This window comes from Chrysochloris asiatica, unplaced genomic scaffold (genome assembly GCF_000296735.1).
Source record: "Chrysochloris asiatica unplaced genomic scaffold, ChrAsi1.0 scaffold00036, whole genome shotgun sequence".
Taxonomy (NCBI): Eukaryota; Metazoa; Chordata; class Mammalia; order Afrosoricida; family Chrysochloridae; genus Chrysochloris; species Chrysochloris asiatica.
Genome location: NW_006408554.1, coordinates 20,168,168 through 20,180,487, shown reverse-complemented (window position 1 = coordinate 20,180,487; position 12,320 = coordinate 20,168,168). Strand labels below are relative to the sequence as shown.

Sequence of the window (12,320 nt, the reverse complement as noted above, 5' to 3'; positions counted from 1 at the left end):
ATGTGATAGTTTACATGGGAGAACATTAGTTTTACATTCATCCTATAGTATATCATTTCATTGCTATGGTTACAATCCCCTCCATGCATCATTAAGCATCCAAAGGGTATACACTACAAGCATGCCCCCCGATCATCAGCACACAGCCCCTCTTCCTCTCTGTGTCTAAAGTCCCCAACGGCTCCATCTCTCCACGTCATCGTCTCTGCCTCCATCTCAGGCATCACTGCTTCTCTGGCTAGGGTCCCACTCTCCGCTCTTCTTTCAGAACTGTTGGTTCTTTTGGAAGCCCATGGTACTTTCAATATTCTCCAACACCACGACTCAAAAGCATCAATTCTTCAATGGTCTTCCTTATTTACTATCCAGCTTTTGCATACATATGAGATTACTGAAAATACCATGGCTTGGGTCAGGCACACCTTAGTCCTCAAGCTGACTTCTTTGCTTTTCAACACTTTAAAAAGGTCTTGTGCAGCACATTTGCCTAATGTAATACGTCATTTCATTTCTTGACTGCTGCTTCATGAGTGTTAATGGTTGATCCAAGAAAAATGAAGTCCTTGACAACTTCAATCCTTTCTCCATTGATAAGAATGTTGTTTACTGGTCCAGTGGTGAGGATTTTTGTTTTCTTTACATTGAGATGTAATCCATACCAAAGGCTGTGCTCTTTGATCTTCATTAGTAGTATTTTAAGTTCTCTTCACTTTCAGCAAGCAAGGTTGTTATCATCTGCATATCACAGGTTGTTAATTAATCTTTCTCCAATCCTGACGCCACGTTTTTCTTCATATAACCCAACTTCTCGGATTATTTGCTCAGTATACAGGTTGTATAACTATGATGAAAGAATACAACCCTGTCGCACACTTTTCTTAATTTCAAACCATTCAGTGCTCCCAAATTCTGTTAGAACAATTGCCTCTTGGTCCATGTATAGATTCCTCAAGAACACAATTAAGTGTTCTGGAATACTCATACTTCGCAATGTTATCCATAGCTTGTCATGATCCACACAATCGAAAGCCTTTGCGTAGTCAATAAAGCACAGGTAAACATCTTTCTGCTTTCAGCCAGGATCTATCGGACATCAGCAATGAAATCCCTCATTCCACGTCCTCTTCTGAATCTGGCTTAAACCTCTGGAAGTTCTCTGTCAAGTTATGATTACAGTCGTTTCTGTATTATTTTTAGTAAAACTTTACTTGCATGGGATATCAAAGATATTGTCCGATGATGTCCACATTCTGCTGGTTCACCTCTCTTTGGAATCGGCACAAATATGGATCTCTTCCTATCAAAAACAGAAGAAGAATCCATGCTCATGGGTAGGAAGGCTTATCATTGTGACATGTCAATACTACCTAACGCAATCTACAGATAGAACATAATCCCCATCCAGATTCCAACAACATTCTTTAAAGACATGAAAAAAAAAAATCAAGAACTTTATATGGAAAGGAAATTGGCCTTGGATAAGCAAAGCCAGGCCTAAGAAGAACAACAAAGTTGGAGGCCTTTCATTCCCTTATCTCAAAACCTACTACATAGCCACAGTGGACAAAACAGCCAGGTACTGGTACAATGAAAGATACATAGACAATGGAACAGAATTGTGAACCCAGATGTAAATCCATCCACACAGTCAACTCATCTTTGACAAAGGAAGAAAACACATTAAATGAACAAGAGATGCCTCTACAACGAATAGTGACTGCAAGATGGCAAGACTGGAAATCGATTTGCAAAAGAATGAAACAAAACCCGTATTTCATACCATATAAAAAACATGTTCAACATGGATTAAACACCCTCAAGAAGGCAGAGTATGGGTGAAGCGTGAGATCCCTATCTAGAAAAGCAATGAAAGCAAAGCCGGTGGAGAGGCGGTAGCATGGAAAGACAGAGCAGCCGCTGGTTCTAGGCCCAAGGATTGAGTAAGGCTGTGTGCCAGTGGTTCAGAGGCTGACTTGCAGAATGTGCGCTTTAGACATTAAAATGAATATAGATTTTTTGTTTTGCATGTGTAAATAAAATATTTTTTCTTTACTTGTGAATATAAGATTTAAATGGGGAGCCACAGGGAGGAAATAGGATAACTGTTGTTGCAGGGAGGGAACTGTAATTACTGAGATGAAACAAAGTATATAATTTGTTGAATGTATAGCTGATGATCTTGTCTGTAAACCTTCACTCAATTCACAATTAAAAAGAAAACAATAAAAAAAAAAAAAAACAATTATACTGAAGAAGAAATCCAGGTTGCACTGGAGGCAATGGTGAAAAACAAGAGTTCGCGATTCGATGGAATAAAAATTGAAATCTTGCAGCAAACTGATACAGCATGGTAGGCACTTACTCATCTATGCCAAAAAATGTGCAAGAGAGCTACCTGACCAAACAATTGGAAGATATCAATATTTATGCCCATTTCAAAGAAAGATGACAGAGCAGATTGTGAAAATCATGGAAAATATCATTAATATCATATGCAAGTAAAATTTTGCTTAAGATAACTTAAAAAACTGCTGAAATAGTGCATCAGTAGATACTGCCAGAAATTCAAGTCAGATTAGGAAGATGTGGAATGAGAAATATCACTGCTGACATCAGATGGCTCTTGGCTGAAAACAAAGAATAATAGAAAAATGTTTACCTGTACCTTTCTGAAGATGTAAAGCTTTTCACTGTGTGCATCGTGACAAGCTATGCATAGCATTGCAAAGGATACTTCAGAATACTTAATTGTGCTTATGAGGAACCTGTATACAGACCAAGAGAGAGTTGTTCAAATAGAACAAGGGGATACTGATTGGTTTAAAATCAGGAAAGGTGTGTGCTAGGGTTGTCTTCTTAGATCTTACTTATACAAGTAATCTGATCAATTAATCTGAGAAGCTAGATTATATAAAGAAGAATGTGGTATCAAGATTAGCGGAAGATTCATTAACAACCTGTGATATACAGATGATACAATCTTGCTTGTTTAAACTGAAGACTTTAAAAACTTATTGATGAATATCAAGTTTATAACCTTCAGTTTGGATTGCATCTTAATGCAAAGATTACAAAAGCCCTCACTACTGGACCAACAGATAGCATCATAATAAATGGAGAAAAGACTGAAGTTGTTAAAGACTTCATTTTGCTTGAATTCACAATCAATACTCATGGAAATAGCAATGAAGTAATCAAAGGATGTACTGCATTAGGCATTAGTCAAATCTGCTGCACAAGACCTCTTTAAAGAGTTCAAGAGTAAAGATATTAGTTTCAGGAGTAAGGCACACTTAACCCGAGCCACACTATTTTCAACAGCCTCATATGCATGTTAAAGTTTGACAGTGAATAAAGAAGATCTTAGGAGAATTGATGAATTTGAGTCACAGTGTTGAAGAAGAATATTGAAAGCACCATGGACAGCTAAAATAACAAGCAAATCTGTGTTGGAAAATATAGTTAGAATGCTCCTTAGAAGTCAACACGGTGAGACCTTGCCTGTCACACTTCAGACATGTCCTTCTCCAAGTACTGATCCTAGTCAAGTGTTTGGAACAAAATAAGAGCCTGATGAATGGTAACAGCTGTTATCCATTAAAAAATGAAGACAGGAATGGAGAAAGGAAGAAAAAGAAAGAAGATAAACCAGCATTTGTACTACATACACTCAATGGATCATTGACTTATCTATAAATACTCATGTAAAAGAAATAAGAAACTTACTCATTATAGAGCAACTAAAGCAAAGAATCTTTATACTTTTATATAGTTTTAGAAACTATTAAATAGCTCTTTAATGGAACAGGGCATAGTTTTTTTTTTTTTTTTTTTTTTTAACATAGTTTTATTGAAGCCCTGGTGGTGCTGTAGCTTAGATATTGATTTGCTAACTGAATGATTAGCAATTCAAGCCCACTAGTCTATCTACCAGAAAAAGACGAGGATATTTGCTCCAGAAAAGATTTAGTCATGAAACTCCTATATAGGGCCACTATGAGTCAAAATTGAAACAATGGCAGTTGATTTTTCTTGAAATATAATTCATATATCATAAACTAACCTATATAAAGTATATTATTTTTAATACTAAAATTGTATTCTTAAGTGTTTAAAGCCAAACCAAGAGGTCCCTGACAATGAATTTCACTTAATATGGTTGAATTTACAATGCAAGAGCTATGGTGATGGTGGTGGCTATGTGTTGTGGAGTCGGTTCCAACTCATACAGACCCTATATAGGGCTTCTAAGGCTGAAAATCTTTATAGGAGCAGAAAACCTAGTCTTTTCGCAAGAAGTGCCCGGCAGATTTGAACTGCTGACCTTTTGGTTAGCAGCCCAATTCATAACCTACTATGCTACCAAAGTTCCTTATAAGAGCTAAAAGCCTATGTTAATCTTAATATACCTAATGACAATTACTATAATGGCAATGGTGATGACCAGAGAAGCAGCTAAAAAGCCAAGATTTAGCCATCTTTCACATGGGGCTCAATACAAACCTAATCTTATTAACTGTCAGAGTAAAATATCACAAACTTATTTTTAAACCATAATGATGTTTAAGTACTCAAGTTCAGTTACATATTTAAAATTTAAACAAGTGAAAGAAAAACATAGCTTCCATATACTTCTAGGGAGTCTTTGTGATGCTGAGTGGTTAATCACTCAGCTGCTAACTGAAAGGTTAGAAGTCTGAACTCAGCAGATACTCCATGGGAGGAAGATGTGGCAGTCTGCTTCCAAAAAGATTATTGTTATTGTTTAGTGCTGTTAAGTCAGCTCAACTCATAGCAACCCTATATGGGATTTCTGAGGAGTGGCTAGTGGATTTGAACTGCTGACCATTCAGTTTAAACAACTAGACCTTGTGGTCTAGTGCTTATCCCAGCACCACATTCTTGGAAACCTTGTGAGGCTGATCCTGTAAAATGGCTGAGTTGGAATTGACTAGAAAGCAATGGGTTGGGTTTTATTTATTTATTGACAGGGAAGAGCTCAATATATTTCTACATGAGTGTTTCTCAACTGGAGGAAATCTTGCCGTTATAAGGAACATCCTTGCTCTTTAACACTTCAAAGAGATCTTTTGAAGATTTGTATAATGGAATATGTCTTTTGATTTGACTAATGTTTCCATGAGTATTGATTGTGGAATGAAGGAAAATGAAGGCTTTGAAAACTTCAGTATTTTCTCTATCATGATGTTATTTATTGGTCCAGTTGTAAGTATTTTCATTTTCTTTACATTGAGGTGCAATCCATACTGAAGGTTAATCCGTCTTTGTTTTTCGTCAGCAGGTATTTAAATTTCTCTTCACTCTCAGAAAGCAAGATAATGTCATCTGCATACCACAGGCTGTTAACTAGTCTTCCTCTAATAATGAAGCCACATTCTTCTTGATATAATTCAGCTTCTTGTATTATTTGCTCAGGAAAGAAATTATATAAATAATAGCAAAGAGAAATCTGAACTGGACCGTAGGAAAATGATACCATTTACAATAGCACTTAAGAGGATGAAATAACTAGGAATAAACTTAAACCCAGACATAAAAGACTACAGACTGAAGACTATAAAACACTGCTAAAAGAGATTAAAGGCATAGGTAAATGGGAACCTGTGCAGTGTTCAAGGATTGCAAGAATTAATACCAGTAAGATACCAATAATACCTAAAACAGTCTATAGATTCAATGTAATCACAATGAAAATTCCAATACCCTTCTTTATGGAAATGGAAAAAACAATCCTCAACTTTATATGGAATGTCAAGAGGTCCCAAGTAGATAAAGTAATGTTGGTAGATAACTAAGTAGGAGAGCTCACACATTCTGATTTTATAACATACCTATTATATAGCTACAAAACAGCCTGCTAATGATTTAATAACAGACACACAGATTGTTGAAATAGAATAGAGAATTCAGAAATTAATTCATATATCTATGGTAAACAGATTTTGACAAGGGTGCTAAGGCCATTTGATGGGGAAAGAAGACAGCCAAAAAAGAAAAAAAGTGCTCTAAAAAATTATTTTCCACATGCAGAAAAATGAAACCGAATGCATACTTCACATCACGCACAAAAACAAATTCAAAATTCTGAGAAAAAATATGAGGGCAAGATATTATCTATGCATTATCTAATATAACAGCAAAAGTTCAAACAACAAAAGAAAAAACAACAACAAATTAAAGGCTAAATTTTATTCCTCAAAAGACAACTAGTGATGCTTCTACACTGCTGGTCAGACTGTAAAAGGTTCAAGTACTCTGGAAAATAGTAAGTCACTTTCTCAGAAAGTTGGAAATAGAAATACGTAATGTACTTACGTGGTGTATAGCCACAATATGAGCTAGAACTCCAGTAGATATATGCACACCAACGTTCACTGCAGCACTATTCACAAATGCAAAAAAGATGGTGACAGCCTAAGTGCCCATCAATGGAAGAATGGATAAACAAACTCTGGTACATACACACAATGGAATACTAAGCTACCTTGAAGAGTAACGTTGAAGTTGCAAAGCACCTCATAACATGGATGAACCTTGAGGACATAATGCTGAGTGAAATTAGTCAGGCACAGAAAGACAAATATTGAAAAGACCATTACTGTAAAAGCTTAAGAAAAAATTTCCATACTTAAAGAAAAATTCTTTGATGGTTACCATGGGTGGAAGGGAGGGAACAGTAATTCACAGGTTAGCGGGGAGACACACGATAGCATGGGTGGCATGGAGGACAATATATAAGAAGAGGGAGGGGAGTAAATGAACAAGGAAGACAAGAGGAGACTTAAGAAGGTATGCAAGGAATAAATGGGAGAGAGGTAAATAGTGATGTATATACAATGTTGGAAGAACAGGGCTCTGTGATATTGGGATCCAGAGATAGTCGGAATGGATAAAAAAGGGGAAATAATGTTAAGGTGCTTGGCAGTCTTGTGGATATTAGTTTCCTCTGACTAACTGTAAAATAGACATTTAAGTGGGATTGAAAGAAATATTGGGAAATGTGATTACAGAAAGCTTGTAAGCCCATCTTAAGTGTATAAATGATTGGATTAGCTAAAAGGAGAACTAGAATTTGTCCAGGGAAATAGGTTTCTTGTTAAGTCTTTGTGGAGTATGGGGCCTTAGGTGGAATCCTGAGCCCCACCCAGAACCTTCAGAGGTGGGACATTCCCACTTGAAAAGGCATGTGGATCAAATTGGAATGGCTAGAGGAACAGAAGACATTTCTTGAAAGAAAGACCAGCAGAAAAAAAAAAAAAAAAGCCAACTTTTTGGCTGTCAGAATGTTAAGCAAGCTGTTTTCCCTGGAGCCATCAAGGCAAGAAAAGCCAGTCCATCAGGGTAAACACCCTTCTAAGACTTAAACTCAAAAGGAACACACAAGCAGTCTTGTAGGCTCGCTGGTGACCACCCTGGTCTACTTGTGAGTATAAGTGAGGGAAATGCAGCAATGAAAACATGGGCTGAAGTTAGCCATGTTCCTGTTGACCATGGGATGAGAGACAGAGGAGGAAAGACTGGCTGGTCTGAAGTTTAGGGAGATGTGTGAACTCTTGAACCCATGGACACTGACCTAGCCGCCAAGGGCTAGAGTTGAGAGTGAAGTGGCCAGCTTGTCTGAAGTGGCGGGAGAATTGTGAAACCTACCAAACTTGTAGACAGTATCCATTTTACTAGTTAGGATGGCTAGCTGACCAGAACTCAACCAGATGAAGACATAGAAGTGTGATACTGGGAGAAAATGTAAATTACTACAATTTGATGAACTGGATCTTTGTTTATGGATGACGTTGCTCAAAATTCCAACGGAAAAGGAAGGATTCTTCATATCAAGAACCAAGTTTGTCCCTTCAGTACACTGGGTTGATAGGGGCAGACAACTTAGACATTGGCTATCAAATATAGGGAGCTATAAAGGCACGAAGTGTCTGGCTTACAAGCTTTCATGGTGTGCTTAGTTTCAGAACAAAGGAACTATGGTAGAATCCCCACTGAATAGTTTTCCTCTTTTACAGATGGGTCTGGTGAAAAAGAATGGGGGATGATAGGGATACTACTTTATGATTCAACTGTGAGTAACTGTATCAGGACTAATTGTTGTCACAACTATAAATGTAGATGTGTAACTAAAAGGGGTGGAGAATTAATCTTTCATTTTAGGAACAGAGGACCGTAGACCCATCATGAGGGAAGAGCATGAGTGGAGTGTGAGATCCTAACCAGAGAAGCAGCAACAGCAGAGACTGTGGCAGAGGCGATAGCACACAGATATAGAGCAGCTGAGAACTCTAGACCCATGGAATGAGAAAGACTGTGTACCTGTGGACAGAAGCCTGGCTTACATAATGTGCCCTTTGGACATTTAAACGAATATGTATTTTTTGCTTTGTATGTGTACATCAAACAACTACAAAAAGGGTGGGGAATAGAAATAAATACTGTTAACTGAAGGAGGGGACTGCAATCATTGCAACAAAACAAAATATGATTTGTTGAATGTAAAACTAATGAGCTGCCCTGTAAACTTTCACTCAATTCACAATAAAAACTTTAAAAAAATATGTATCTTCAGAAATCATAGATTGAATAAGAATCTAGTCAGGAAGCACAGCGGATTACATGTTGGGCTGCTAACCACAAGTCATCAATGTGAATTTAACAACCAGTCATCAGAGAGAGATGAGGCTTTCTCTTCCCATAAAGATTTACAACCTTGTAAATCCTATACAGGGTTGCTGTAATTTGGAACCAACTCAACAAATCATGACAACAACAATAAATATATGGAGTCCTGGTATGGTGCTACAGAATAAGCACTGGACTGCTAGTCACAAGGTTGCAGTTCAAACCCACAGCTGCTCCTCAGAAATGTTATATAGAGTCACTATGAGTTGGAACTGACTCAATGTCAGCAAAAACAACAGCAACAACAATCAGTATATATAAAAACTTGTTGTTAAGTGCTGTCAAGTGGGTTCCAATTCACGGTGACCCTGTATAGCGTTTCCAAGGAGCAGCTGATGGGTTTGAACAGCAGCCCAGTGCTGTGAACCTTAGCCAACAATAAAAAGACAAATAATTCAATAAAAAGGGGAGAAGGAATGCAAGGTTTTGAACAGACATTTAAACAAGAGATCATTCAATTAGTCACTAAACACATGAAAAGATGCTCAATGTCATTAGCCCTCAGAGAAATCCAAATCAAAACCACAATGAAATACCATTTCACTACCTCTAAAATGGTTAAGAAAAAGAAAATGAATAACAAGAAATGTTCGAGAAATTGGGGAAAATTGGAACCCTCATCCACTGCTGATAGAAATACAAGATGGGACAGCCATTACGGAAAATAGCATGGCAGTTCCTCAAAAAACTAAACATATGTTCCAGCAATTCCACTCTTAGGTATATACACAAAAGATATGAAAGCAGAGATTCAAACAGATACTTGTGCACCAATATTCACTGCAACATTATTCATAATAGGCCAAAAGTGCAACAATCTAGATGTCCATCAACAGATGACTGGATCTGTTGGTATACAGTTGTATACCAATCAGCCAGTAAGAGAAATCAAGTCCTGATACAGCCTATAATATGAATGGAGCTTGAAGACCTTATACCAAAATAAATCAATCGCAAAAGAACAAATATTGCAGGACCTCACTTATTTAAAGAGACAGAACAGGTAAATGTACAGAGATCAAAGCTACTAGTGGTTACCAGGGGTAACAGAGAGAGGGAAAATGGAGGTTATTGTTTTTGGAGTACTGAGTTTCATGTTACACTGCTGAAAAAAATCACACTGATTTAAAGCAGGGTTGCATAGACAATGAATGTAACTGCTGTCAATAAGTTGCACTTCTATAAAAAATTTTAATTGGAAAAGGTTGTGTGATATATTTACAAAAAAAAAAATTAAAGAAAAACTGCTGAAGTTGCTTATGAATAAACAAACACCTCATAAGATTTGGGTTCTTGGTTTGGGGGTTCAAAGTTATGGTTTCATGGGCTATCCCAGTTTCTTGACTTTATACTGGTTCTTCTGTTCTATCTCCTAGTTTGCTGTTAGTTCTTAGGACCTTAAAATCTTCCAAGTGGCCACCCAAAATACCACAAATGGTCTATATCCACCTGGAGCAACAGATGAAGGAGAGTCACAAACAGGAGGAAGTACAATGTGTGACTAGTTGTCTCCAGGAACAACTGACCTCTTTGCCATGAGACTAGAACTGGATGGTGTTCAGCTACCATTACCAAACACTGTGATCTAAGGTTCTATAGAAGAATCCTACTCAAAAGGGAGGAAATGCAAAACAAAATTTCAAGTTCTAATGCAATCAAGATTTTCTGTACCTATGGAGTTGGATGAACCCAAGAAACTATCTTGAGATAACCTTCAAACCTTGAACCATAAACTACAAATATTCTCTGAAGTCTTTCTTAAAACCAGACAATTGTTCATCTTAAGTAAAAAAGAAAGTCTGCCTTGAGCATTGTGCTCTCTTAAGATCTATCTATATTATATCAAATTGACAAAGGAACTAAAAATTAAATTGGAAACTTTGGGAGCAGTGAGTGTATATTAATGGAGTAAGAACAACTAGGAATAGAGGAGTGAAAATGATCGTACAACTTGAAGAATATGATCAATGTCTCGTACATATAGAATTTGTTGAATTACTGTATGCTTTACTGTGTAGATTCTTAGCAACAACAAATATAAAATTATTTTTTAAAATAATATTAAATGAAAAATGTTTCTAGAGCACTTAGCAGACAGGTGGGTACTCAGTAAGATAAAAATTTAAACATCTATAATAATACCTAAGACAAGAATGTAATATGTAACAGAAACTAGATGTCTTACAATATTATCAACTTACCTTCACTGTTCCCATCGTCCAGAAATAAAGTTTTTCTGTTGCAAAATCTGTCTATTCTAGAACCATGCCTGCTATCATTCGGTGGCTTAGAAACTGTCTTTTCTTCATCTGACAGATCACTTCCACTGGAACTCCATGTTATCTCTGAAGGTTCTGTTGCACTATTAGATGTGAAATTTTCTGTTAAAGAAAAAGTATATGTAAACAGTGACTACCTTAACTATTTATTCATCAGAATTTAGATTTTATCCATATTACTTGGCCAGTGTCGCAAATACAAAACACCGTGATGATAGTGAAATGGGTTATGTCAAATTTTCCTATCTAAAATTCTATGTACAGCCTAATTTTTTTTTTTAATTAAAGCCACACTACAAAGAAAAGAAGAATTAGTACAGATTCAGGTAAGTTCTAAAGAAGAAGACAAAGGACTGGGACACACAGGAAAATGTTACAACAATCTGAAATACTACAAATTTCTAGAATATTTGATGAGCTCAAAAGGAAACACAAAAAATAAATCCCCCAATCAGAACTTCTGATTATGTTTTCTGAATTTTATCAGATTACAAACTGTTAGCTGTTAAAAACACTTAACATCAAACACTTTCACTTAACTAACCTCTTTTTGTTAAGATAATAGTAGATTCACATACAGTTTTAAAAATGAATGCAGATATATCCCAAGGACCCTTTATCCAGTATCTTTAATAGTACCATCTTGAAAACTTATAGTATAACATCACAACCAGTATGGCACTGTTACAGTTAAGACATAGAACAGTTCCATCATCACATGATATTTTGTGCTGTGTTTAATACTGTACTACCTGCCACCCCATTTCTGAATTCTCCCACTAATCAGTTTTGCATTTCTATAATTTTGTCACATCAAGAATTTATATAAATGAAATCATACTATGTAAACTTTGGGGACTGATTTTTTCACTCAGCATATTTTCCTAAAGGCTCAACCATGTTGCTGTCTATATCCAGTTAGTTTCTTTTCATTACTGAGTAGTATTCAGTGCTATGAATGTTCCACAGTTTGTTTAATTATTCACCAGTAGGATATCTGTAGCGTTTCCAGTTTGGGACTGTAATAGTTAGGATTCTGTGTAAACTTGATTGGGCCAGGATTCCCAGATGTTTGGCAGTTGGTAGTTAACTTTACGATGATTGGCTATGAGCACCCAATCAATGGAAGGATGCTGCCTTGGGGGTGTGGCCTGCTCCCAATATAATGGACACAGGAAAGACTCTCTCTTCCACTGGGGATGTGGAACTCTGCAATTGTTAAGTCATATCCTTGATAATAAATGTATATGTTGTTGTTGTTGTTAAGTGCCATCGAGTCGGGTCCGACCCATAGCTACCCTGTACAGGGTTTCCGAGGGTGTAAATCTTTACGGG

The 12,320-nt window shown here is 36.7% G+C and overlaps 1 pseudogene; it reads right to left on the bottom strand.

Annotated features, from left to right (window-relative positions):
* The window catches only part of LOC102842198, a 107,850-nt pseudogene that overhangs the window by 84,999 nt on the left and 10,531 nt on the right, over positions 1 to 12,320 (bottom strand).